This window comes from Panicum virgatum, chromosome 8K (genome assembly GCF_016808335.1).
Source record: "Panicum virgatum strain AP13 chromosome 8K, P.virgatum_v5, whole genome shotgun sequence".
In the NCBI taxonomy this organism is placed as follows: Eukaryota; Viridiplantae; Streptophyta; class Magnoliopsida; order Poales; family Poaceae; genus Panicum; species Panicum virgatum.
Window position 1 is genome coordinate 42,275,031 of NC_053143.1, and position 26,219 is coordinate 42,301,249.

At 44.2% G+C, this 26,219-nt stretch overlaps 4 long non-coding RNA genes across 4 annotated transcripts; all 4 read left to right on the forward strand.

Annotated features, from left to right (window-relative positions):
- Window positions 1-358: 358 nt before the first annotated feature.
- LOC120644734 lies at window positions 359-1,439 on the forward strand. Its single transcript, XR_005663931.1, has 2 exons — window positions 359-770; window positions 1,281-1,439. It is a non-coding gene; the product is annotated as an uncharacterized LOC120644734 (long non-coding RNA).
- A 9,983-nt stretch (window positions 1,440-11,422) lies between these two features.
- Window positions 11,423-12,419, forward strand: LOC120646322. The gene is made up of 2 exons (XR_005664381.1): window positions 11,423-11,559; window positions 12,186-12,419. It is a non-coding gene; the product is annotated as an uncharacterized LOC120646322 (long non-coding RNA).
- A 5,567-nt stretch (window positions 12,420-17,986) lies between these two features.
- LOC120646323 lies at window positions 17,987-21,261 on the forward strand. Its single transcript, XR_005664382.1, has 2 exons — window positions 17,987-18,321; window positions 19,891-21,261. It is a non-coding gene; the product is annotated as an uncharacterized LOC120646323 (long non-coding RNA).
- A 2,430-nt stretch (window positions 21,262-23,691) lies between these two features.
- Window positions 23,692-25,811, forward strand: LOC120644736. The gene is made up of 2 exons (XR_005663933.1): window positions 23,692-24,408; window positions 24,919-25,811. It is a non-coding gene; the product is annotated as an uncharacterized LOC120644736 (long non-coding RNA).
- Window positions 25,812-26,219: the final 408 nt, after the last annotated feature.

Genomic DNA, 26,219 nt, shown 5'->3' on the forward strand with positions numbered 1-26,219 from the left:
CAAATTAAAGAGGACTTGTCTTCAGTTTCTTTTCAGAAAGATATATACACCGTCCTTCCAATATTCGTTGCTTGCCAGAGAAGAAATTAAATGCATTTGTAAGAAGCTAAGTAATCTGTAATTGTACATCTATCTGTATGACTATCCAACTGGGCACTATAGATGAGAATATTCTCCTGTGTTAAATGGAAAATCTACATCGCATTAGGCCCTTTGAGAAAATTCTTGTACAACTATATTAATCAAGAGAAATAAGAAAAATCTAATAAAGTGGACCGGGTTAGAATGTGGCTTGCATTGAAAGAGGAGTTTATATCTATTGACACCGTTTTTTGGCACGTATCAATCTGATGTGGTGAAGTGGGCAGCCGATGGAAGATTGGCCGATGCTGGGCAGAAGGAGGAAGGTAGAAGATGATTTGGTGACTTGGCATCGCAGCCAATAGAGCAGGATTTGCGCTGATTGATTATGTCAGCAAGTTATCTTGTCAAGTCCGAGTTTAGTTTGAGTCAATTATTTAGGAAAGTTTTCTTTTCTTTTTGATCAAGTTATGTAAGTCGTAATCGACAAGGAGTTCTAGGTTAGGCTATAAATAGCAGACCTGCGGGTTTTGTAAAACAACCAACGTTCAATCAAACAAACCTTTTACATCATTTGCATCTGCTTTTCTTTCTCGACGACTTTGTCAAACCCTAATTGCAGTAGCTTTTCTCTTTTATGAGTTCTTCTCTCTAGCAGGGCTGCATCGGCTTCGATCACCAGCTCGTCGGTAAGTTCCATGTCGAATAACATAGATATGCCCAAGGTTGATGGCGCATCGCTTCTTCCTCTATCCATTTTGTTCAAGTTATCGAATACATTAGATCTCAGGTTTATAGAGTCTTGCTTTTATCTAGATCTAGCTTATTCACCGGTTATCGATAATTGCTAGTCTTTGCAAGATCTAGTCTTGTTTAGTTTAGTTTTTATCACAGTTATGCAGCTTAGATTCGAGTTACCTATCGGTTTTTTCTGCAGTTTTACTGTTTCAATCTATTACATCAAGCATAGCCGATCGGATCTAATCTAAGTGTTGTTCAGTTTTATCAAGTCTGCGTTTTAGTAGCCTTGATATTACTTTCTCTATCGGCCGATCGCGTATCTGTTCATATCGGCTACGAATAGCCGATAGCCTATTTGACCAGTATCGGACTTCTAGCTGATACATCTGTTGGGACTATTCAGAACACCAGCCGATAAGTCCTAGAATTTAACTGTTTTAATCCCTTATTAATTGCAGGTCAAATTGACTAGCACGCCAAGCACCTTCACGCAGCTATTTGGAGCCTGTATGTCGGAGTAAAGCAGATCTCCCAGGTCCTCGTGTGGGGCCACATGGAAGTCCGATCATCAGATTTTTTGCGTCAACAATATCAAGAACAACAACAAAACTACAACTAAAAAAAATCAAAGAAATTTATCAATTGGATCCTATAGGACACGGATTATTCCGCATCACAAAATAGATATATATCTATATAGATTCCAAAGAGAAGTTATTTAAAGCTAGCAATTGGATTTGTATACAAACGACATAACCACTATCAAGTATAATAGGCAGTGTCCTGGCGTTGCGTTGAAACAATGCTGGCATGCACCACAAAGCAGTGGGCAGTGGAAGCGAGGGTGGGGGCCAGTGTCAGTGGTGAAGCCAGGTTAGAGCAAGTATAATAAGTCATACTCAGCAGGCTGTAAGAAATTCTATGTCAATCAAACAAGTATAATAAGCCGTGGCTGCAGCACACGCAACAAGAAAAAGATACCTCTCTCCCTCCCTCCCAATCCCGTGCGTCCTTTTGCTCCTGCTATTTATTCTTTGCAGCCAACCCATTAGCCTGCCAGGAGCCAGGTTCGCGCAATGTGGAGCACGCGAAGAAAGTCAAGCTTTTGCTTGGTCTCGAATATAGCATCAAAGGGAAAGACAAAAGGCATTATCTTCAGTTTCTTGTCAGAAATAATATTTGTCGGATATAATATTTGTTCATTGTCGGAGAAGAAACACATTTGTTACATCGAATACTTGTTGATTGTCGGAGAAGAAACGCGTTTGTAAAAAGTAATAAGATGTTTGTTTTGAGGAACCACCACATTCTGATGAGGTGGTGCATCATAAGTTTATCGCATTAAATTTGGTGAAATGACTCCATTCCTTATGTTTGTACTAATTTTTAGCTTACGAGGGAGTTGGTGATGGAGCAACTAATTCTATACCACAAACCAAACAAAAACGTAAGGAGTGAGAAGATGATAGAACTACCTCATTCCTTTTCAAATAACTGAGACCTAGCTAGTGCGATTAAATAAAATAAGCGTTCCTCGTTCCTTTCCAAATGTATGTGGACTGAGGAAGCCTCTACGTAAGAGGAATGTTAAGCATAAGTGAATTGTTCGTTTTTTACTATCAACTTAAACTTTTAAGTTGAACTGATCAATAGATGCAACTCAACAACTTCATCAATATTAAAATTTAAAATCTAAAGTGTGAGTGTGTATATGCATCTAGTGGTGGTGCGCTCGTGTGATTGTGTGTGTGGGTGGGTGGTGGGGCCGTGGCGCCGGGGGGGGGCGTAGTAAAAATATTAGGTTGTCATAAAGTAACGATACACTCTAAAGTTCTAACGGCCTGTTAGGAAAACCTAGCACTAACTAGTTGTTAATCCACTACTTGTTAGAACTAAATGTTAGATGACCAAAATTTAGTCCTATACTGTTTGGATACATGGACTTGTAGCTAGGAGAGAGAGAAAAGGGGGGAGATAGCGCAGGGGAAGGGCAGTGATGCCATTTCTCAATCCAGTGGGTCCTTCTAGTGTTAGAAAACTAGGCAATTTTCGGTATATTTTAATTCCAAATATTACTAGCAAATTCAAGGCATAAAAGAGTGATAATGTGTGAATAAAATATGTGCTTGTGTTCATGTTATTCTCACTAATAAGTATAAATAAAATATTAAATCAGAATAGGTTTAGAATGTACCCTAAGGCGGGACCAGTGCCGGAGGCACTGGTTGCGCCGTTACCAGCTGGAATAGACATTCTATTCGACTGGCCTTGCCTGATGTAGCCGATCGACGTCGATGCAGGAAGAGGTTCACAGTGCAGCCCCACGAACGGTCACCAGGAAGTAGACGAAGTAGTTGTTCACACCGGGATGTAGACGAAGTAGTCGTTCAGGGAGCGAGCAGTCGCGTCAAGACGCTCCCCAAAAACCTGATTGCCCGCGCCCCGCGCAGGACCTTTAGCGAGCAGAGGTTCCGGAGGCCTGCTCTCGCTAGAGCTGTGCGCGCAACGCTAGCGATGGGAATGGCAGAAAGCAGCAGAGGGAGAAGGGAGAGGTCTCCTAAGCAGGAGTACCTGAAGCAAGAGTGCTTGTGCTGTGAGGATGAGTGGAGGAGGGCCTGGTTTATATAGGCATGGAGGTGCCTCAGATTCAACGAACCCGGATGTCATAATAGGCTTTGATGAGCAGCAATTACTGGTGCAATTGAGTCACAAGAATCTCATTAACCTGTTAATGCTAATATTTTATTGTCTCTGTTTTAATGCTTTCAACAGCAAAATGTTCTCTCATCTCAGCACATCATGTCGCACCGCACCTGCACGTCACGTCACATCACGTCCGGCCGTGCACAGGCACACACACCGCCCGTCCGGCCGTGCCGCGCCGCGCCGCGCCGCGTCTCGCCACGCCACGCCACGCCCACGCCCTCGCCCTCGGCCCGGCTTGTCGAGGCGAGCGAGCGCGCGCGCCCGTGTGGTTCACCGACCTCGTCTTACCGGCTTCACAAGTGGTGTACACGAGGTCCACCCTTTAAGTCGGTTGAGATCCTCCTCAAATCCCGGTACGGAATTAAGCAATTGATTCCCTAGCATTTAATGGTGGGCTTTAAATTCTTTTATTGCATTGATTAGAATAAATGGGCCAAGCCCATAATTCCAACAATCCCCACCAAGAAATCCAAGCCACACTAGAAATGCTCTCATTTTCTCATTGATATACTAATATTTGACAGAGACTGTTAAGTTGAACTTCCATCTAGGCCAAAGGCTACACTTATTCACAACTGTACAATGGACTATGCCTGGAATTGCCAGTCTTGTGCAAACAAATTTGACCAGAGCCCTACACTGGTACTAGGCTGCATAAGCATCCCCGCGGTTTGGAGCATATAAGTCATACTCCATGCCCTTCATGAGTTTCTAGAGAATACCCAGTTCTCATAGACCATGACCAGTAGTCAGACTCATATAGGTGTGTTCCTTTTAGATGTTCTGTAGGACAACATCTTTGTTTCAAGAAAACAACTCATTTGTTTTAAAGAAACCACCTGCAACACATTAAGGTATAGACCAACCTACCATACAGATTAGAAGAGAAATGCACCTTATACATGGAATGAGCCTTTTTCACAAAGGTTCTCTTCTCTCAGTCAGACTTTAGTTTGTTTCACCATCCTACTTCACGGGATCCCCGATCACATAGGACATGTTTGCACTATAGAATGACTCACGTGGGTCTCAAGCCCAATTTCATAGATGCATTGTCTATCACATTCCGTGAAACACCCTTTGTAAACTGATCTGCCAGATTTTTAGCCGTCTGAACATAGTCCAAGGCTATAACTCCGGAGTTTCTCAATTTTCTGACAGATTTCAACCGCCTTTTCATATGTCTAGATGACTTCATGTTATCCTTTGACCTGTTCACCTTGACAATCATCGTTTAATTGTCACAGTTCATTAGAATTGCCGGTATCGGTTTTTCAACTATCGGCAAGTCCATAAGGAGCTCACAAAGCCACTCAGCCTCAACAGTGGCGGTATCTAATGCTGTGAGTTCTACTTCCATAGTTGACCTCGTTAAGATGGTCTGCTTGCAAGACTTCCAGGAAACAGCTCCACCACCATGTGTAAACACATATCCACTTGTGGCCTTTATCTCATCAGCATCAGAAATCCAGTTTGAATCACTATACCCTTCTAGTACCCTTGGGTACCCGGTGTAGTGAATTCCATAGTTCATTGTCCCCTTTAGATAGCGCATTACTCTTTCAAGAGCCTTCCAATGATCATCTCCCGGGTTTGAAACAAACCAGCTCAGTTTGCTTACAGCAAACGAGATGTCAGGTCTTGTAGCACTAGCTAAATACATCAATGAACCAATTATCTGAGAATATCTCAGCTGATCTCGCACTCTCCTTTTGTTCTTCCTAAGAATTAAACTGGCATCATATGGTGTTGAGACATGTTTATAGTCGCTATAACCAAAGCGACTTAACACCTTTTCCACATAGTGAGACTGTGTAAGAATCACCCCACCATTGCTCTCTTTTACCAGCTTTATATTAAGGATAACATCAGCTTCTCCTAGATCCTTCATCTTAAAACTTTGAGATAAAAACTCTTTGACTTCCTTAATCACATTAAGGCTAGTGCCAAAAATCAGTATGTCATCCACATACAAGCACAAAATCACTCCTTCAGCCCCACCATAGCGATAGTACACACATTTGTCAGCTTCGTTCACAACAAAGCCAGCAGACGTCAAAGTTTTGTCGAACTTTTCATGCCACTGCTTAGGCGCTTGCTTGAGACAATATAAAGATTTTGACAATTTACAAACTATTCCTTCTTGACCCTTTGATACAAACCCATCCGGCTGATCCATATAGATCTCCTCTTCTAACTCTCCATTGAGGAAAGCCGTCTTAACGTCCATCTGATGAACGAGAAGACCATAAGAGGCTGCCAGGGAAAGTAACACTCGAATTGTGGTCAATCGGGCAACTGGTGAATAAGTGTCAAAGAAATCTTCTCCTTCTTTTTGGGTATAACCCTTGGCCACAAGCCTGGCCTTGTACTTTTCAATAGTACCATCTGGCCTAAGTTTTTTCTTGAACACCCACTTGCATCCAACAGGTTTACATCCATAAGGACGTTCAACAACCTCCCAGGTTCTATTAGACATAATAGAATCCATCTCACTCCTCACTGCTTCCTTCCAATAGTCAGCATCAGGAGATGAATATGCCTCTTTAATGGTTCTGGGTATATCATCCATGAGGTATATAATGAAATAATCATCAAAAGACTTTACAGTCCTTTGTCTCTTGCTCTTTCTAGGAGCATCATTGTTATCCTCCTCAGGATTTTCCACAAGTGTAGGTTCATTGTGTTCTATCGGCTCAGCAGAGCTATCATCCTCGATGAACTCTTGCCTAGATGAACTTGTTCCATCTCTCATGGGAAAAATGTTTTCAAAAAATGTAGCATCTCTGGACTCCATTATAGTACCAACATGCATGTCAGGTACTCCATATTTCACTATTAAAAATTTATACCCAACACTGTGAATAGCATAACCTAGAAAGACACAATCCACAGTTTTAGGTCCAATCTTCCATTTCTTGGTTATTGGCACACTCATTTTTGCCAAACAACCCCATGTACGTAAGTATGAAAGTGTTGGCCTTTTCTTCTCCCATTCCTCGAATGGTGTTATCTCTTTATTCTTTGTAGGGACACGGTTTAGAACATGACATGCAGTCAATATAGCCTCACCCCCCCCCCCATTCCTTGGAAAGTCCCGCTGTATCTAACATGGCGTTAACAAAATTCGTTAGAGTGCGGTTCTTTCTTTCGGCAACCCCATTTGACTGAGGTGAATAGGGAGGCGTCCTCTCATGAATAATACTATGTTCCTTGCAGAATAAAGTGAATAAATTTGAGAAGTACCCGCCACCACGATCTGACCTAACTCTTTTGATCTTTTTCTCAAGTTGGTTTTCTATTTCAGCTTTATAGATTTTAAAGTAGTGTAAAGATTCATCTTTTGACTTCAACAAATAGATGTAACAAAATCTAGTGCAATCATCGATCAAAGTCATGAAATATATTTTACCACCTTTTGTCAACACTCCATTCATTTCGCACAAATCGGAATGAATTAATTCTAAGGGTGCCAAGCTCCTCGCCTCAGCGGCCTTATGAGGCTTGCGAGTTTGTTTTGATTCAACACATACATGGCACTTAGAATTTTTGACAAAAGTAAACTTTGGAATTAAACTCAAATTAGCTAAGGGCATCATACAACCAAAATTAACGTGATAAAGCCTCGAATGCCAAACATTTGTTTCATCAACGTTAATAATATTGTAAGCAACTTTATTACAAACAATTGTCAAAGAAAGACGGAACAAGCCTCCGCTTTCATAACCTTTTCCAACAAAAGTACCAAACTTAGATAAGATACATTTATTGGACTCAAAGACTAATTTAAAACCATCTCTACACAGTAGAGAGCCGCTGACTAGATTCTTCTTGATGGTGGGGACATGCTGCACGTTCTTCAGCTGCACGGTCTTTTCCGAAGTAAACTTCAGATTTACCGTACCAACACCAAGAACACGCGCATGCAATCCGTTCCCCATCAGCAAGGAGGAAGTCCCGCCATCCTGGTAAGAAGAAAACAAAGAAGCATCAGCACAAACATGAATATTAGCACCAGTGTCAACCCACCACTCGGGTGAACAAAAAACTGAAAGAACTGTAGCTAAAAAATTACCGTACCCCGATGTTCCTCCAGGCTCGCTAATGACCATGTTGGTGGAGTAATTGCCTTTGCGGTTTGGACACTTTGCAGCAAAGTGTTCCGTACTAGCGCACACATAGCAAGCTCCCTTCTTCTTCTTCATCTTGAAGGTGGTTGTCTGCTTATTCTTTGGTTGGCTCTGCGGTGGCTTTTTCTTGTTCTTGTGGGAGTTGTTCTTCTAAACAAGATTGGCTCTAGAAGCACCAACAACTCATTTCCCACGCATGTCCTTTGCTCTCGCCTTCTCCTCAACATCAAGAGTCCCAATGAGTCCATCTATGGTGAACTCCGATCTCTTGTGTTTTAGAGAAGTAGCAAAGTCCCTCCAAGAAGGTGGCAGCTTAGAGATAATACCTCCGGCCACAAACTTATCGGGTAACACACATGGGGACTCTTTGCAGCAATTTTTGAGATCTTTTGCCAGAGTATGTATTTCATAAGCCTGTTCCACAACAGAACGGTCTTCGACCATCCTATAGTCAAGGAACTGCTCCATCGCATACAACTCACTGCCGGCATCAGACACTCTATATTGAGCCTCAAGAGCATCCCACAATTCTTTGCCAGGTGGCAGTAGGACATAAGAATCCACTAGGTTTTCAGCGAGAACACTAATGACGCAGCCTCGAAAGAGGGTATCAGCCTCATTGAACGCACTCCCTTCCTCTGGAGTGAACTGTTCAGTCTTACCCTCTTTTACATGCATCACTCTCAGCACTGTCAACCATAGTATAAGCCACTCTTGCCAACTTTTGTAATTGGAACCATCAAAAGATGGTGATTTGGTTGTTGCAGCAAAGCTAGATACCGAAAGCCTATTAACAAGTTCATGTTTTTGGATTGTTAGAAAACTAGACAATTTTTGGTATATTTTAATTCCAAATATTACTAGCAATTTTATGGCATAAAAGAGTGATAATGTGTGAACAAAATATGTGCTTGTGTTCATGTTATTCTCACTAATAATCATGAACAAAATGTTAAACCAGAATGGGTTTAGAATGTACCCCAAGGCGGGACCAGTGCCGGAGGCACCGGTTGCGCCGTTACCAGCTGGAATAGACATTCTATTCGACTAGCCTTGCCAGATGTAGCTGAACGACGTCGATGCAGGAAGAGGTTCGCAGTGCAGTTCCACGAAAGGTCACTAGGAAGTAGACGAAGTAGTCGTTCATGCCGGGATGTAGACGAAGTAGTCGTTCAGGGAGCGAGCAGTCGCGTCAAGACGCTCCCCAAAAACCTGATTGCCCGCGCCCCGTGCAGGACCTTCAGGGAGCAGAGGTTCTGGAGGCCTGCTCTCGCTAGAGCTGTGCGCGCAACGCTAGCGATGGGAATGGCAGAAAGCAGCAGAGGGAGAAGGGAGAGGTCTCCTAAGCAGGAGTGCTTGTGGCGTGAGGATGAGTGGAGGAGGGCCTGGTTTATATAGGCATGGATGTGCCTCAGATTCAACGAACCTGGATGTCATAATAGGCTTTGATGAGCAGCAATTACTGGTGCAATTGGGTCACAGGAATCTCATTAACCGTAAAGGTTTTATTATGTGTCATCATTTACCTGTTAATGCCAACGTTTTATTGTCACTATTTTAATGCTTTCAAAAGCAAAACAACGTCATGTCCGGCCACGCCATGCACACGCACACGCACTGCCCGTCCTGCCACGCCTCGCCTCGCCTCGCCATGCCCTCGGCCCGGCTCGGCGAGGCGAGCGAGCGCGTGTGGTTCACCGACCTCCTCTTACCGGCTTCACAAGTGGTGTACACGAGGTCCACCCTTAAAGTCGGTTGAGATCCTCCTCAAATCCCGGTACGGAATTAAGCAATTGATTCCGTAGCATTTAATGGTGGTGTAACGACAATGGCACTATTTATGCCATTTCGAGTGATTTTGGTGATCGTATGACAACGCAATCAATGGGACTAATGGTTTTATTGAGTAAACATTTCTAGATCACAGGGATGAAGTAAAAAGGCCATATAAAGCAAAACACGAAGAAAGAATTCAAAGAAACACTGAATTGGACGAGTTCTGCAGAAACCAGTAGCACCGGAAGAACCGATGCCTAAGCATCGGTGCATCCGATGGTTGTCGGAAGATCTGACGCCCTCGCTTTGATACAAGTCTGAGCGCCAAATGGAGATCAAGGGAAGATCAAGTGAAGCACCGGTTGAACCGACGGCTTCAAGATAGGCATCGGTGCATTCAACGTTCTATGTTCCAGAGACGATGTCAAGTGCGCAGAAGCCAACACTTCAGCACCGGTTGAATCGGTGGTGCGTCGGAGCATCCCATCGGTGCAATGACATCAGCAGAAGAGAGAGGTCCAACGGCTAGTCCAGTCGCTGTGTGTGACCGGTTTAACCGATGCCCTAAGCATCGGTTTAACCGATGGTCCCTGGAGTCGTTGCAACTGTGTCAGAGAAGCCAACGGCTAATTCAGAGCGCAGAGTGACCGGAAGAACCGATGCCCTAGCACCGGAAGTTCCGATGCCTACGCAAAAAAGTGCCCAACGGCTCCTAATGGCTAGCTCAAGTGTGTGGCCTATATATATGAGTTCCCCCGGCCATTTGAAGATTGCTGGAGTTGCTGGAAGTCATACACACACCCAAGAACACCTCCAAGCCATCCAAGAGCATAAAGATCAAATCCTTAGTCCTTAGCACAAGCTTCGTGAGTGTTAGTGCTAGGTTAGCTCTTGAGTGAGTGATCAAGCAAGGTTTAAGTCCTTGTGCTGTGGTTCTAGAGTGAACCAATCTTGTATCTTGGTGCGCCGGCCATCCTTGGAGCTTTGGTAGATCGCCGGCAAGTCAACGACCCTCCGGCTTGGTGTGGAGCGGCGTCGACAACTTTGTGTGGGGGACGGAGACCCCTCCTTCATGGGCAATCTCCTTTAGTGAAGATCGGGATCAAGGTGACCGTGATTGTGTTCACGGAAGAGACTTGATTGCCGGGAAGCGATACTCTTCGTGAGTGCTTCAACAACGTGGATGTAGGGGCGCCTTTGTGGCAATCCGAACCACGGGATAAATCCTCGTGTCGAGAGTTCACTTCCTCTCATCCCTCCCTTTAAGCTTCCGCATTTAATATTGCAACTTGTGTACCTTTACTTTATAAGTGTAGTATCTTGCTAGGATTGGCTATAGGTTGCAAAACTTTTTTGGGATGAGGGTTTCACACTAAGGTGAACCGTAGTTGCACATCTAAATAGCTTATTTTAGTTTAAGTTTTGTGCAAACTAGTTGGAGCCATAGGATAAGGTTTTTAGAGTGCCTAATTCACTACCTCCCCCACTTAGACTAGAGCACCCGATCGCTTTCAGGTGGGCTTTAAATTCTTTTATTGCATTGATTAGAATAAATGGGCCAAGCCCATAATTCCAACATCTAAGTCCCATTAGCAAGATATGACCGACAATGACACAACAGCTGCTGAGACGCCCGCCGTGCTTGCCGTAGCTGTGTGCAGCTGCTGCTCCTCCTCCTCGCCTCCGCCATCTCTTGCAGTTGCAGCCCCTGCCACCGGGGAAGACGACGCAATTGCGGTGGCAACTTGCAAGATCTGACTGGACTACGTGCCACCGTCGCACGTGCACCACGCAAGTCGCCGCTGCGCGCATGCCTTCTGTGCAGCCTGCCTCTCCGGCTACATCAGCGCAAAGACCCAAGGCGTACCGGAGTCTTGGTAGACGATTGCGGCGGCGATGTGCCGGAGTCGGAGTGCCCAGCGTGCAGGAAGCTGTTCTGTGCACGGTGCCGCGTGCCATGGCACGCTGGCATTACCTGTGCCAAGTATGGCCAATTAGCACCCGGGGACAAGGGGAAGGAGGACTTAGTGGTGCTGGAGATAGCCAAGGGGGAGAAGTGGAAGAGGTGCCCCCAGTGCAAGTACTTGGTCGAAAAACACAACGGCTGTGTGCACATAACTTGCAGGTGAAACCAAATCTACACTCTTTGTCGCGAATTTAAGACCTAAGATGTTTTAGTTTTTAGTTCTGTTGGTCTAAATCAAACTTTTAGATTTATAGAAAAATATAGTAATATATCTACAATAATACCAAAGAAATATGCAATTAGGATATATTCCCTGGTAGATTTACCGAACCTAATTTGATATCGAAGATGATGATACATTTAATTTTTCGATAAACTTGATCAAAGTTAAAAATGTTTGATTTAGGTACTTTAGATTGGATGGTACGGTGTAACTTCGAGCAGCTAATTTACTTTCTTGTACATACAAGAAAGTATGTACAACCTACTAGCTGAGTTGGCTAGCTGGGTTCAGTAGCACTCCATAGGTCTGGGGTTTGAACCCCGGTTGGGGCGAATTTCCGGCTGTGGGCTAAAAACTCCCCTCGCTGTGCTTGCCGCGAGGCTTGGCCCTCTCGGGCATGGCCTAGGGTTCGGGGGGTTTCTCGGCCGGTTGCTTCCTCTTAATGAAAAACGGTGGGGTCCGTTCACCCCCGGTTGAGTTTAATTTACTTTCTTGTACATACATCAAATTGATAGAAAATTGTTTTCAAGGCAACATAACTTCTTGTATTCATTATATGTAGGTGTGGCTTCCAGTTCTGCTATGCATGTGGCGATCCGTGGGGACAGCCTGATCATTCCTCTTGCAACACAGCGTGAAAGCTGATTTTGCTCATAATCCGGCAGTGGAAAGCGAATGAAGTTCCGCGATCCATGCAGTCAAACTATTTTTAGTTATATACGGCACATGCAGCCCAACTATTTCTAGTCATATATGACACTACCGCAGAAGTAAAAACTAATAAGTGTAGTTCAATTTCTAGTGATATATGACACTACCGCAGAAGTAAAAACTAATAAGTCTAGTCAAACTATTTTTGATTTTATGAGCTATATATGTATGTCATTGTGGCAGTACTACATAAATTTCTATCATAATTTTTTAACTAAATTATGATAGAGATTTTTATAGTAGTTCTATAAAGACATACATAGGTGATAAAAGCAAAAATAGTTTGACTGCATGTATCATAGGCCTGCACATAAAAGCAATTTTTTGCTTCTATGTGTAGACCTATGATACATGCATTAAGTACATATACTAAAGGGGCAAGATTTGGGGCCTCCTCATGAGTCGCGGCCCATGGGGGGCCGTGCACTGTTCATGCGGGTCCCACATACTATTCACGTGGGACCCACGTGGGGCCCACGTACTATTTAGGCGGGACCCACGTGGGACCCACGTATTATTCAGGCGGGGCCCACGTGGGACCCATGGGTCCCCTTGTACTTTTCAGGTGGGACCCACGTGGGGCCCACGATTCTATTAAGTTAGTCTCTTTATTTTAGAAAAAAATATTTTTCTTTTATTATTTGACAATATAAAATATATTTAACTACTTCCTACATACAAAAATAATAACTAAACTTTGTATACTACATCTACATGGGGTAGTTGTACTACTTCTTGGGTTTTGATTTCCCTCCGTAAACCCACAAAATATAATTAAACTGTTCATTTATTTCTAATCTTACTTTTTTTTTCCTACTAAAGTAATTAAACTATACCTACTGACACAAAAAAAACTTAAGGAAAAATTTCTTGTACCTCTATACTACAATGCTTGAGATTGGCGCGCTCTCAGACACAAAACTACTATGCCGCTTTACTGTAATTTTTAGATCTAACTCAATACATCGATACGATGTTGCTTTAAACATAGCAACGGATAATATCTTTCTATTAATATTTTAGGTCCACATTTTTTGTACAGGTGCGCGTAGCGCGCCAACCTGACTAGTTTAAACTATTTTTGCATTTATGAACTTTGTATAGTTTAAACTATTTTTGCATTTATGAACTTTGTATGTCTTTATGGCGCACTACTATAGAAATAAAATAAATTGTCTTCATTGCAGTATTACAAAAATCCCTATCGGATACAATCAAAGGCTGTTAAAATGGTTCTTGAATCTTAATATCACAAGCGGCTCAAAAACTGCTCCTCATAGTATAAATAAATAAAATGCAATTCCAACCTCAAACCACATTACTACAGGTTTTTGAATCTTAGTATCACAAGCGGCTCAAAAACCTCTTCTCATAGTAGTACGATGAAAAGCAATTCCAACCTAGAACCACCATTGCTACTACAGGTTTTTAAATCTTACTGTCACAAGTGGCTCAAAAACCTCTTCTCATAGTAGTACAATGAAAAGAAATTCCAACCTAGAATCACCATTGCTATTTTCAGCTGTCTCTACAAATGCTTCTATCTTTAGCCCTGTTTGGTGGCTTCAATCAGGACTAAACGATGACCTCTACGCCCTAGCCATTGAACCTGGGACTAATGCTAGCATTAGTATCCCGGACCCCAAGACAACCGCCCTAGCCATTGAACCTGGGACTAATGCTAGCATTAGTATCCCGGACCCCAAGACAACCGGGCCGGACTAAAGCCAAAATCTGAAGGCCAGTTCTCTGCTAGCGAAAAGTCACGTATAGCACTTATTTGATGCGCGATGCAATAAGCTACGGGCGGGCCTAAGTCAATCGACCGAGTCAAGCTCAGATGCTTACTGAAGAAGGTAGCGTGGAAGGAGAAACGAGCACACCCTTTAAATCATGGCCCGGTGACGGATAACAACATCAGCTTTCATACCATCGTCTTTTCTTACAACGGGCGACTGCGTAGGCTCTAATAAATAGTTGAGTAAAATGGTTTCTTGGCCCTAAAAAAAGTTGGCCTTAGTTCCTTGGCCCTCTTTCGTTTGAACTTTGGTATATAACCTCAAATTGAAACTTGTTTTGGTATATGGCCCTTCCATTATATTGTAAGATAACAGTGTTAACCAGCAACGTGAAATGACTCTTTTACCCCTATGGCTAAATGGAGCACCGCAGCAGCTTACAGTACTATCAAACAAGCATTATAGCCCCGCGCCCCCTAGATCCGGCACCTCCATGGCCGGGAAGAAGAGCATCCGCCTCCACGAGTGCACGAGAAGGTGCCCAGCACTACTAGAAAACAGGCCAAATATCCAGTCCAAAGGTACCAGCTGCTGTTACAACCGGTACTGATATGAGGCATCTGTACCGGCCGCAACAGCAGCAGCCGGTACTCTTGATCTGTGCCCAGCCCAGCTTGCGGCATTCGGTACCAGGTCATGGTACGAACCGGTGCCAATGCTTCAATGTAGGCACCGGGTTGAGCCATAAACCGGTACCGAATTCACTCGGTGGCATAGGCACCGGGTCGCGGCACGAGCTGGTACATCGAGTCTTGCCGCGACCCGGTGCCAGCAGGTGCCCGTGCCAAAGGCACCGGTTGGTGCAATGACCCGGTGCTAATGGACAAGATTTAGCACCGGGTCAAACGCGCTAACCGATGCCTTTGGCCTGCCCCTATAAATATTAATTATTAATTACTCACTCTCTCTGTCTCTCTAGTTTATAGTTGTTATATTAATTATTAGGTATATGATAATTTTTTTATGTAGATGTAGTTAGCAATTTGATTAGTTTGCTATTGTTTTATACATGTTTTATTTTCTTAGATGTAGTTAGCAAGAGATTTAATTTATTATTATTACTATAACTGTTATACATGTTATATTATTTTTAGATTTAGATAGCAAGTGAGTTAGTGATTTATTAAATTTGAAAATATGATGTGTCCTCGATTTGATTATAAGAAGTAATCCGCGATGTCTCCATTCTTTCTATCTCTCATTCGTGAGAGACAAATACATAGACACATACATAGAGAGACACATAGAGAGAGTGATAATGTGGACATCGCGGATTCCTTTTTATAACAAAGTTTAAGGATACGGGAGTAATTGTGAATATCTAAACAATTTGAAGAGAGTGACAAAAATAATTGTGAGATAGCGTATTCAATTTTTATTAAGATTTTGTAATATGAATGAATTATTTTTACTCTAATGATGTATATAAATAAATTGTGAATTCAGATGAGTCGGCAATAGATGTACAATGCCCACTGGCGTTCAATGGAGTTCATTGATGACGTGCATGAATTCATAGAAGCGGCCAAGAAACATAAGTACGACGGTTTCGTTCGTTGTCCATGCAAATACTGTAAGAATGAGAAGGATTACTCATCATCAAGAACCATCCACAGTCACTTGTTCAATATTATTTTGTTTGACCCAATCTCTTGCAATATTATTTGGGCCATATTTCATAAACAATTAAACACAAGATGCAAACTGGTTATTATGACATTAACAGGGCATTAATTAGCGCCTAATCAGTGCACAACACTTCAAATGTGAGACACAAGTGGCAAAATATGTGCTGAATTGCAGCCACATGATCGCACGTCGCAAGTTATAAGTCACGCGAATATACATGCGAAAAGACGCAGACATGCGTTCGGACATCCGATCGTCGACCTGGATACTCTAGGTATATGTCCGGATACTCCGGACATTTGTTCGGACATCCGATCGACATCCCGAATACTCCGGGTATATGTCCGGATACTCCGGACGTGTGTTCGGACATCCGAACGACAACCCGTATCCTCTGAGTATATGTCCGGATACTCCAGGTGTAAAATTTTTTTACCAAATTTTTGGTGAATTTTTTCAAGTCATATTTGATTTTTTATGTAATTAAGCAAACTCTGCAAACAAAAAAAATAAAATACCAATTAAATTGAACAACTCTATTTTCCCTACTTACGTATAAACAATACAGAATGTATTATTTTTTTTGTGAATTTTCTGAAACCATATTTAATTTTTTTCCAAATATTTGTTTCTATGCAATTATACATTTTCTAGAAAGGTAAACAAAAAATAATATATTTAGATAAATATATTTCCGCTAGAAAACACACAAACACACACTCACAAATAGACACACACACACACACAAAACACACACACACACACACACACCCCAATTAAAGAAATATTGATTCATTGGGCACAAGAATTTTTCCAAATATTTTGAAGCAATATATAAAATTTCTCTAATTAGGTGATTTTTGATAAATTTTTTTGAAGCCATAGTTTGATTTATTTACGCAATTAAACAATCTCTGGAAAGAAAAACAATATAATTTAATAATAAAATTAGACAACTATATTTCCCCTACTTAGATATAAGCAATACAAAATTTATCAAATTTTTGGTAAATTTTAAGAAGCCATATTTGATTTTTCACACAATTATATACTTTCTGGAAAGAAAATAAAATAAAACAAAAAATAAAACTAAAGGTGCAAAAACGACACGAAATGAAATATTTCCCCGCCTCCTTTGGATTTCGTCTCCCGCCAGTTGGGAGGCCTTAGGTACCGGGTGAAAAAGTCACCGGGTACCAAAAGTCCTACTTAGGTACCGGGTGATCTTTTCACCCGGTACCTAAGGTCTCTATAGGTACTCGTTTATTTTATCAACCGGTTCCTATGGTCGGGGTATAAATATCCCCAGCCCCTCCTTCTCTTCTCCTTCCTCTGCTTTTCTCGATCGCCACCGCTCCGTTGCCCCTGCTCGGGCTGCGCCCCGCCGAGGTGCTGTTACATCCCGTAATTTTTACGGAATATTATATAATCCAAAAATATGGATTTTTTTAAAAAAATTTGTGTGGAAGTGTTGTTAGCTAGAATAATTTAAGAATATCTTCCATCTCCCTCAAATTCCTAGAAAATAAAAGCTATTTAAATATAAGGACCCTAATGATAGTGTGAGTTATTTGGATTTATTGGACCCTCCTTGTTTCAATTTTGTTGTTGGATTTTATCCGAAATATTTTTAAGTTTGATTGAATCAATTGTGCGGAGTTTAAATTTGAATAGGCCATTCAAATCTAGACTCAAATGCTAACCCCTAACTTACCTTGGGCTCCAACCCACTAACTCACCCAGCCCACAACCTCTAACCCCTTCCATCCCAAACAAACCTGGACCCTTAACCCAGCCCGCTAACCTAACATAGCCTCTGACCCACACCGCTGCACCGCCCCGCCCCACCTAGCCCACGATGCAAAGCCAGCCCAGCAGCCGCCCCACTCCCTACACCGTCGTTCGCTGACCGCCTAGCCCCACCTGCCAGCGCGCACCCCCTGTTTCTCTTCTCCTTCAAGCCTCTCGCCAACGCCGCCCGCTGCCTGCCCTGCTTTTTCTCCCGTGCACCCATCCCGCGCGCACCGCCCCACATCACTACAAGACGCCGAACGGCCTCGCTGCGAATCCCGCCTCTGCCAGCGCTGCCTTGCTGACCACACGCGCGCACCAAAACCCTAGCCCGAGCCATCTGATGCGCGCCACGTAGCCCTCGCGCGTGTTCCAAGCCCCAATGTCAATCCTCGATGTCCGTGCTGCCATGGAGCGCAAGCTGCAGCCCTAGCGTCCCTACAAAGCCCCAATCGATGCCGCCCCAAATCCAAGGCCCCCAGGCGCCGTTCCGCCGCCACCACCAACAAATAGAGGAGGAGAGGGAGCCGAGAAGGGAGGAGAAGAGAAGAGGAGGGAGGAGCGCCGCAGCAGCCCATCTAGCGCCAGGCCAGGGAGAGGAGGACTCACCGCTGGGAGGAGCACCAAGGAAAAGGTCCAGCCGCCGCCGAGAACGCCATCGCCGGACTTCATCACGCCGGCGCCCATACGACTCCGTCAATGAAGCCGCGCGCCACGGCACAGCCTCGACTCGCCACTGCTCCATGCCCTTCTCCCTCGAGCACACCGGTACGCCTAGACACTACCGCGCCCCTGTGTTCCCCTTGCTATCCGACCGCTGTGTTTACTAGCCCTCCGTAGACGAGCCCTAGGTCACCGTCCCATGTTTTTTTGCAGGAGCCCGTCACACTGCCACGACCAAAGCCCGCAGCCCGCTGTCGCCATTCGTCCTCCCTGCCATGCCGCTGCCTTGGGCATGCCAAGCGCTCGCACGCACGAGCACACCCAAACCGTCCTGGCCTCGCCATGGTCATGCCTGGCGAGCCCACTCGCATGCACTGGCCAACGGCCATGCCTTTGGCTCAGTTGCCCGCGCACCTCACCGTCGAGGGCCTTGCCCTGGCCACCTCACGGCCATGGCCATCGTTCACGCATGATCCCAGCTTGGCCCTCGCAAACCTGCACAGCAACGGTCCGACCGCGCTGGAGCGCCCCGCGAACGCAGCGGCCGCACCGCATCTCGGCTTCCCGAGGGCCCGCGTGCGCTCATGCCGCCGCGGCCTGGGAGACCAGAATCCCGCGCGCGAACCTGATGTGCCCCCGTGCCTCTGTTCTGCCTTGAACCGCCGCCGTCATTGGACCTCACCGCTGCCTCACCCTCGTCGTTCTGACCGCAAGGCCTATCGGCCTCACCTGCTCCGCCGTAGCCTCGCTGTCTGCCGTGCCCTCTGCCGTTGCCCTAACCAGGACCCGCGCCCGAGCCGCCGCTGCCTTTGAATGTCGCCGCCGCCACGCCGTCGCCGCAAGTGGCACGCCCATGGCGCGATGTCGCGATCGTAGTGTGGCGAGCCCGTTGGGGCATTCAGTCGAATGCCTCACGGGCGACCACACACACACCCCCGTCCAAGCCACACACACGCACACACGCGCCCACGTCACACCGGATCAGGGCAGAGCCGCAGCAGAGCTAGTGGAGACTGACATGTGGGACCGCCTTGTCGGCAAAAAGAAGAGACTGACGCGCGGGCCAAAGTTGTCAGTGGGAGAAGAAGAAAAAAAAGAAAAGAAGGGAAGAGAAGATGGGCCGGATTAGGAGCCGACCGCACTGAGTTGGGCCAAGAATGAAGACGCCGCTACACTTTCAGCCCACGTCCCCTTTTTTCTTTTTTCTTTTTTCTTTTTGGTTAACCGGCGCTGACAGGTGGGTCCCACCTATCGGTGAGACCCAGTCGCTGACACGTAGGCCCAGTTGACCCGTCTGACCCGCTGACCGTTGACTTGGTCAATGTTGAGTCAACGTAGATGTCATCAAAAACCATGATGACGTCAACAACTGCTGACCCATTGCTGACATCATGCTGATGTCAGGATGACACATGGCGCGCCCAAAGGCTGCCATGTGGCTGACTGTGTGATTTTCTTTTTTTGAAAATCATTTATTAATTTCAAAAAATGATTTAACCTTAGAAAATTCATAATAAATTAACCAGAGCTCCAAAAATTATGAAACTAGTTTTATAATTCTTTTAAAATCATGCTCTACATGTTAGAGTAGGTTTTGTTGTGAGTTGATCTTATTTGAGCAGGTTTGTGCATTTTTCCACTTTGGCTCCTGTATTTATATGTAATTACGAATAGGACCTGCTGCCGAGGAGACGATCGACGACCAGGACTACTAGGAGCCCTAGGAGTTCTAGAGGAGCCACCAGGTTCATGCCCATCTTTGTTTAAATACCTATTAGGCATTTCTTCCTAGATATGATGAGATTAACATGCATAGCCTATTTATTTATTGTATTCCTCGTACTCCTATGTTTACCTTGATTGAATCTATGAGATGCCTTGGCTACCATGTGTATGTGTAGGATATCGTAATTGATAGTCTTGGCGTGAGTGGAGATTCCACCATATGAGGAGTTGGTGATTAGGGTTTTTACTTTAGCGGGGGTGAGCTTTTTGGCTTAGGGTGTGTGTTGGGCACTCCCTACGGAGCACCTGTGGCGGGTGCATTTGAGTCGGAGGACACGGGTGGATACTTGCAGAGTGTGGAGAGGTGATACCTGTAATTGGTGCCTATAGTGGACCGTTGCGGCGGATTCGCACGCGGAGATGCTCGCCTCGGCAACATAAGGCCTAGTTAGTGGACCTGGTGACAGAACTATGTCAAATGTGCACACCACTTATCCATTATGAGGATGGACCCAGTTTGAGCTAGCACAACCCCGGGGCGACCTCTTGCGGGAGGATGTACCCCAAACCCGGGGAAACAGGATGGTGTCATAGCTGTTAGTTTCGTGACAGTAGACTGGTGCCTCGGGGTCAGTCGGATCATTCCCAGCTGGCGTCGGGACAAGTGGGTACAGGTGCGCAACCCCTACAGGGTGAAAACTATACGTATAGCAGCGTACTTAGTCATGACTCTTGATCTGGCTTCACTTTCCTAGTGTAGTGTTACCTGATTTCTACCTCCCTCTAGTCTACTTTCCTGCATGGATTGCAGCTGAGGTGTTGAGAAAGGAGTTCTCACACCGACTTGGTGGGTACTTTTTGTTCTTGGGAGGTGTGTGTGACCGGGAGTCCGGAAAGCCGGAATGGCTCGTGTCGAGATGATTGGATGAAGTATATATATATATTTATATACTTGCTTGCTGCTTGCATAGGAAACTCAGCCTTATCCTTTGGCTATTATTTCTACCTTATTGCATCCACTTAAAGATTGCATACGGATGATGACGTGAACCTATCCCATCGTTGGGGATAGTTTGGCAAGATGAAGGATCCAACCCAGAGTTCGACGCCAACGACGACGGATGGTACAATTGAAGCCCGTGCTACGCTCAAGGCTGCCTGTGGAGATGAAGTTCAAGCTGAAGGATGACCTGAGAACTAGCTACCGCCTCTGAGTTTTGTTTGTTCCGATTTAGCCCAATGTACTTGTAATGGGAAATTCGTACTACAGATCCATTGGATATTGCAATAATTAGACCCATGTTTGAATCTTTTAAGTAAGTATAACCTAGTTTACTGCCTGAAATGAGTTCTGTATGTGATAGTTACTGATCCAGGGACTATACGACAATACAGGGATTCGGGTTCTCCTTTCGAAAACCCGGGTCATTTCACGTGCCGTCTTCGAGGAGCCTCCTTTGTGCCCGCGCCGCCCTCCTGGTCGTTGCGCCACCACCACCTCACCTTTACCACACCCGCGTCGGTCAACTCCACTGCGCACGCCCGCGCCGGCCTCCTCCATCCACCACGGGCCCGCACGCCCATGCCGGCCTCCACCCCGCTGCGCACGCCCGTGGCTTCTCCATGTGGGAGTGCACCCCGCTTCTCACCGCCATTGACTCCGGTCTCCGTGCCACGACCTCCCCGACCATGCGCCGCGTGCGTCGACGTCCCGCGCGCGCCTCGCCAACGGCGCTCCTCGACCTCACTACCGCGTCGCCGTCCTGGTACCGCACGCCGTGCGCCGTCGCCCTCCCGGACTACCCTGAAACCGCGCCCTCCTGGCACAGCGCCACTACCGCCACCCGACCCCGCGCTCCGGCCGGCGCTCGAGCCACCAGCCGGCCGTCCCCAAGACCCTAGCGTAATGGCCCTTATTTTATTTAGTTTTTTACAATTGCATTACTATTGTATATATATATAGAATTAGTTTATTTAAATTTTATTTACAAATTGATAATTTAGTTTATTTAGATTTAGGTTTTAGTTCCCTTTAATTCATGTTTTAGTTAGATATTAACTAGAATTTAATTTAGATGTTTCAAAGATGTTTACCTATAATTTACATTTTGGATAACTTTATATTTCAATTTTTTATTTCTTTAGTATACTATTTATTTCTTTAGTATACTATTTACACACTCGCTCACTATCTCACACACACTCTCGCTCTCTCCCTCACTCACACACTCTCTTAGGGTTTCAATTAAGGATGGACCCCTATGACGAGGATGCCGCCGCAAGATACACTACGGAGGATCGAAGAGTTTTCCTAATTATACTAACGGGATGAATTAGTATATGGATCTTTTTTCCCCAAAATGATAGATGAGTCAAATCTTGGACGAAGTTTATGATGTCGATCAGATTACGCCGTGTGCGAGCAGCTCGCAAAATTCATCATGAGGGAGATCCTGGATCCTAGAGGCGAGTTCTACCACGACGGTCACATCAATAGACTGCCCGCATCGACGTTGTGGGCCTAGTATTTGCACTATAAACATGACTTGTATATTTGTAAATATTTGTTAACATGATGTCGTGTTGTTTGTATATTTGTAAATATATTATTATAGCTAAATAACTCAATTATATATTTGCCTTTGACTTTTAGTTATTTTCGAATATTCTTTGAACTCCAACATGACCAATGGACGTATAGTACTGTAGAACTCGGGTACGCGTAGCAATTCTGAAAGAATAAATAGTAATAAACAAATTAAGTAAAATGGAATTTGGAAAAAAATGAGGAAAAGCTTTTGGTATCGGTTGGAAAGAACAACCGCTACCAAAAGGGCCGCCTGCTTGCGTCAGTGTGGCAGCACATTTGTCTACCAAAAGGGCCGCCTGCTTGCGTCAGCGTGGCAGCACATTTGGCACCGGTTGGACTTTCCAACCGGTACCAAAGGATGCCTTAAGTATCGGGTAAAATGCCCGGTGTCCTAGACCGACGCTAATGGTCTCGGTTTGCTTGTACCGGTTGCAAATCCGGTACCTATGGGTCTTCTCAACCGGCGCTGAAGGCCCGTTTTCTAGTAGTACAGGGTCTGCTCGAGTCTAGGGATAAGGTGGGGGCATTTTAGTCTTTTTGCATCCGCTGCAGGTGCTGGGCTAACTGTTGGAGTGGACGGAAGGGAAAAAATCTGACGGAAGGGCCATATACCAAAACAAGTTTCGATTTGAGGTTATATACCAAAGTTCAAACGAAAGAGGGCCACGAAACTAAGGCCAACTTTTTTTTAGGGCAAGAAACCAATTTACTCTAAATAGTTGTAATGCATGAACGAATTTTAATTTGGAGAAGAAAAGATACAAGAAACACTAAGTACGCACAAGTTCTATTGCATGTGTTAATTAATATGCTAAACACTCCATGTGAGAATCGAAATATTTATGTGTTAACGTTCGTTTTAGAAGTCAGCTGATGATCATAGTAGCCCTGCAAATGAAAAATATCAATCACATGTACATGACCACCTGGTTAGTCTTGCACGCTGCCATCAACATACATGCAAAGCAAAGCTTCCAGCCAGCTTCTGGCTGGCAGTTACACGTCGCAAGCGCACTATCTCAGCCACTAAATTGGCCAGGTTCCCGCAATGTGAAGCAGTGGAAGCGCACTCTCTTTTACCTTTGTTTCGAAGAAAGCATCCAGGGAAAGACAAAAGAGGACTTAACTTCAGTTTCTTTTCAGAAAGATATATACATCGTCCTTCCAATATTCGTTGCTTGCCAGAGAAGAAATTAAATGCATTTGTAAGAAGCTAAGTAATCTGTAATTGTACATCTATCTGTATGACTATCCAACTGGGCACTATATATGAGAATATTCTCCTGTGTTAAATGGAAAATCTACATCTCATTAGGCCCTTTGAGAAAATTCTTGTACAACTATATTAATCAAGAGAAATAAGAAAAATCTAATTAAGTGGACCGGGTTAGAATGTGGCTTGCATTGAAAGAGGAGTTTATATCTATTGACACCGTTCTTTGGCACATGTCAATCTGATGTGGTGAAGTGGGCAGCCGATGGAAGATTGGCCGATGCTGGGCAGAAGGAGGAAGGTAGAAGATGATTTGGTGACTTGGCATCGTAGCCAATAGAGCAGGATTTGCGCTGATTGATTACGTCAGCAAGTTATCGTGTCAAGTCTGAGTTTAGTTTGAGTCAATTATTTAGGAAAGTTTTCTTTTCTTTTTGATCAAGTTATGTAAGTCGTAATCGACAAGGAGTTCTAGCTTAGGCTATAAATAGCAGACCTACGGGTTTTGTAAAACAACCAACGTTCAATCAAACAAACCTTTTACATCATTTGCATCTGCTTTTCTTTGTCGACGACTTCGTCAAACCCTAATTGCAGTAGCTTTTCTCTTTTATTAGTTCTTCTGTCTAGCAGGGCTGCATCGGCTTCGATCTCCAGCTCGTCGGTAAGTTCCATGTCGAATAACGTAGATATGCCCAAGGTTGACGGCGCATCGCTTCTTCCTCTATCCATTTTGTTCAAGTTATCGAATACATTAGATCTCAGGTTTATAGCGTCTTGCTTTTATCTAGATCTAGCTTATTCACCGGTTATCGATAATTGCTAGTCTTTGCAAGATCTAGTCTTGTTTAGTTTAGTTTTTATCACAGTTATGCAGCTTAGATTCGAGTTACCTATCGGTTTTTTCTGCAGTTTTACTGTTTCAATCTATTACATCAAGCATAGCAGATCGGATCTAATCTAAGTGTTGTTCAGTTTTATCAAGTCTGCGTTTTAGTAGCCTTGATATTACTTTCTCTATCAGCCGATCACGTATCTGTTCATATCGGCTACGAATAGCCGATAGCCTATTTGACCAGTATCGGACTTCTAGCTGATACATCTATTGGGACTATTCAGAACACCAGCCGATAAGTCCTAGAATTTAACTGTTTTAACCCCTTATCAATTGCAGGTCAAATTGACTAGCACGCTAAGTACCTTCACGCAGCTATTTGGAGCCTATATGTCGGAGTAAAGCAGATCTCCCAGGTCCTCGTGTGGGGCCACATGGAAGTCCGATCATCGGATTTTTTTGCGTCAACAATATCAAGAACAACAACAAAACTACAACTCAAAAAAAATCAAAGAAATTTATCAATTGGATCCTATAGGACACGGATTATTCCGCATCACAAAATAGATATATATCTATATAGATTCCAAAGAGAAGTTATTTAAAGCTAGCAATTGGATTTGTATACAAACGACATAACCACTATCAAGTATAATAGGCAGTGTCCTGGCGTTGCGTTGAAACAATGCTGGCATGCACCACAAAGCCGTGGGCAGTGGAAGCGAGGGTGGTGGCCAGTGTCAGTGGTGAAGCCAGGTTAGAGCAAGTATAATAAGTCATACTCAGCAGGCTGTAAGATCATCTATGTCATCAAAATTCTATGTTGAGGTGAAAGACTTAACAGCCTGGCTGCAGCACACGCTACCAGAAAAAGATACCTCTCTCTCCCTCCCTCCCTCCCAATCACGTTCGTCCTTTTGCTCCTGCTATTTATTCTTTGCAGCCAACCCATTAGCCTGCCAGGAGCCAGGTTCGCGCAATGTGGAGCAGGCCAAGAAAGTCAAGCTTTTGCTTGGTCTCGAATATAGCATCAAAGGGAAAGACAAAAGGCATTATCTTCAGTTTCTTCTCAGAAAGATGCACCGTCCTTCAAATATTTGTTCATTGTCAGAGAAGAAACACATTTGTTACAAAGATATATATATGGTCCTTCGAATACTTGTTGATTGCCGGAGAAGAAACGCGTATGTAAAAAGTAATAAGATGTTTGTTTTGAGGAACCACGTTCTGATGAGGCGGTGCATCATAAGTTTATCGCATTAAATTTGGTGAAATGACTCCATTCCTTATGTTTGTACTAATTTTTAGCTTACGAGGGAGTTGGTGATGGACCAACTAATTCTACACCAGAAACCAAACAAAAACGCAACGAGTGAGAAGATGATAGAACTACCTCATTCCTTTTCAAATAACTGAGACCTAGCCAGTGCGATTCAATAAAATAAGCGTTCCTCGTTCCTTTCCAAATGTATGTGGACTGAGGAAGCCTCTACGTAAGAGGAATGTTGAAGCATAAGTGAATTGTTCGTTTTTCACTATCAACTTAAACTTTTAAGTTGAACTGATCAATAGATGCAACTCAATAACTTCATCAATATTAAAATCCACTAGCTTCGTCTACTAAAAATACTCTTAAGTGT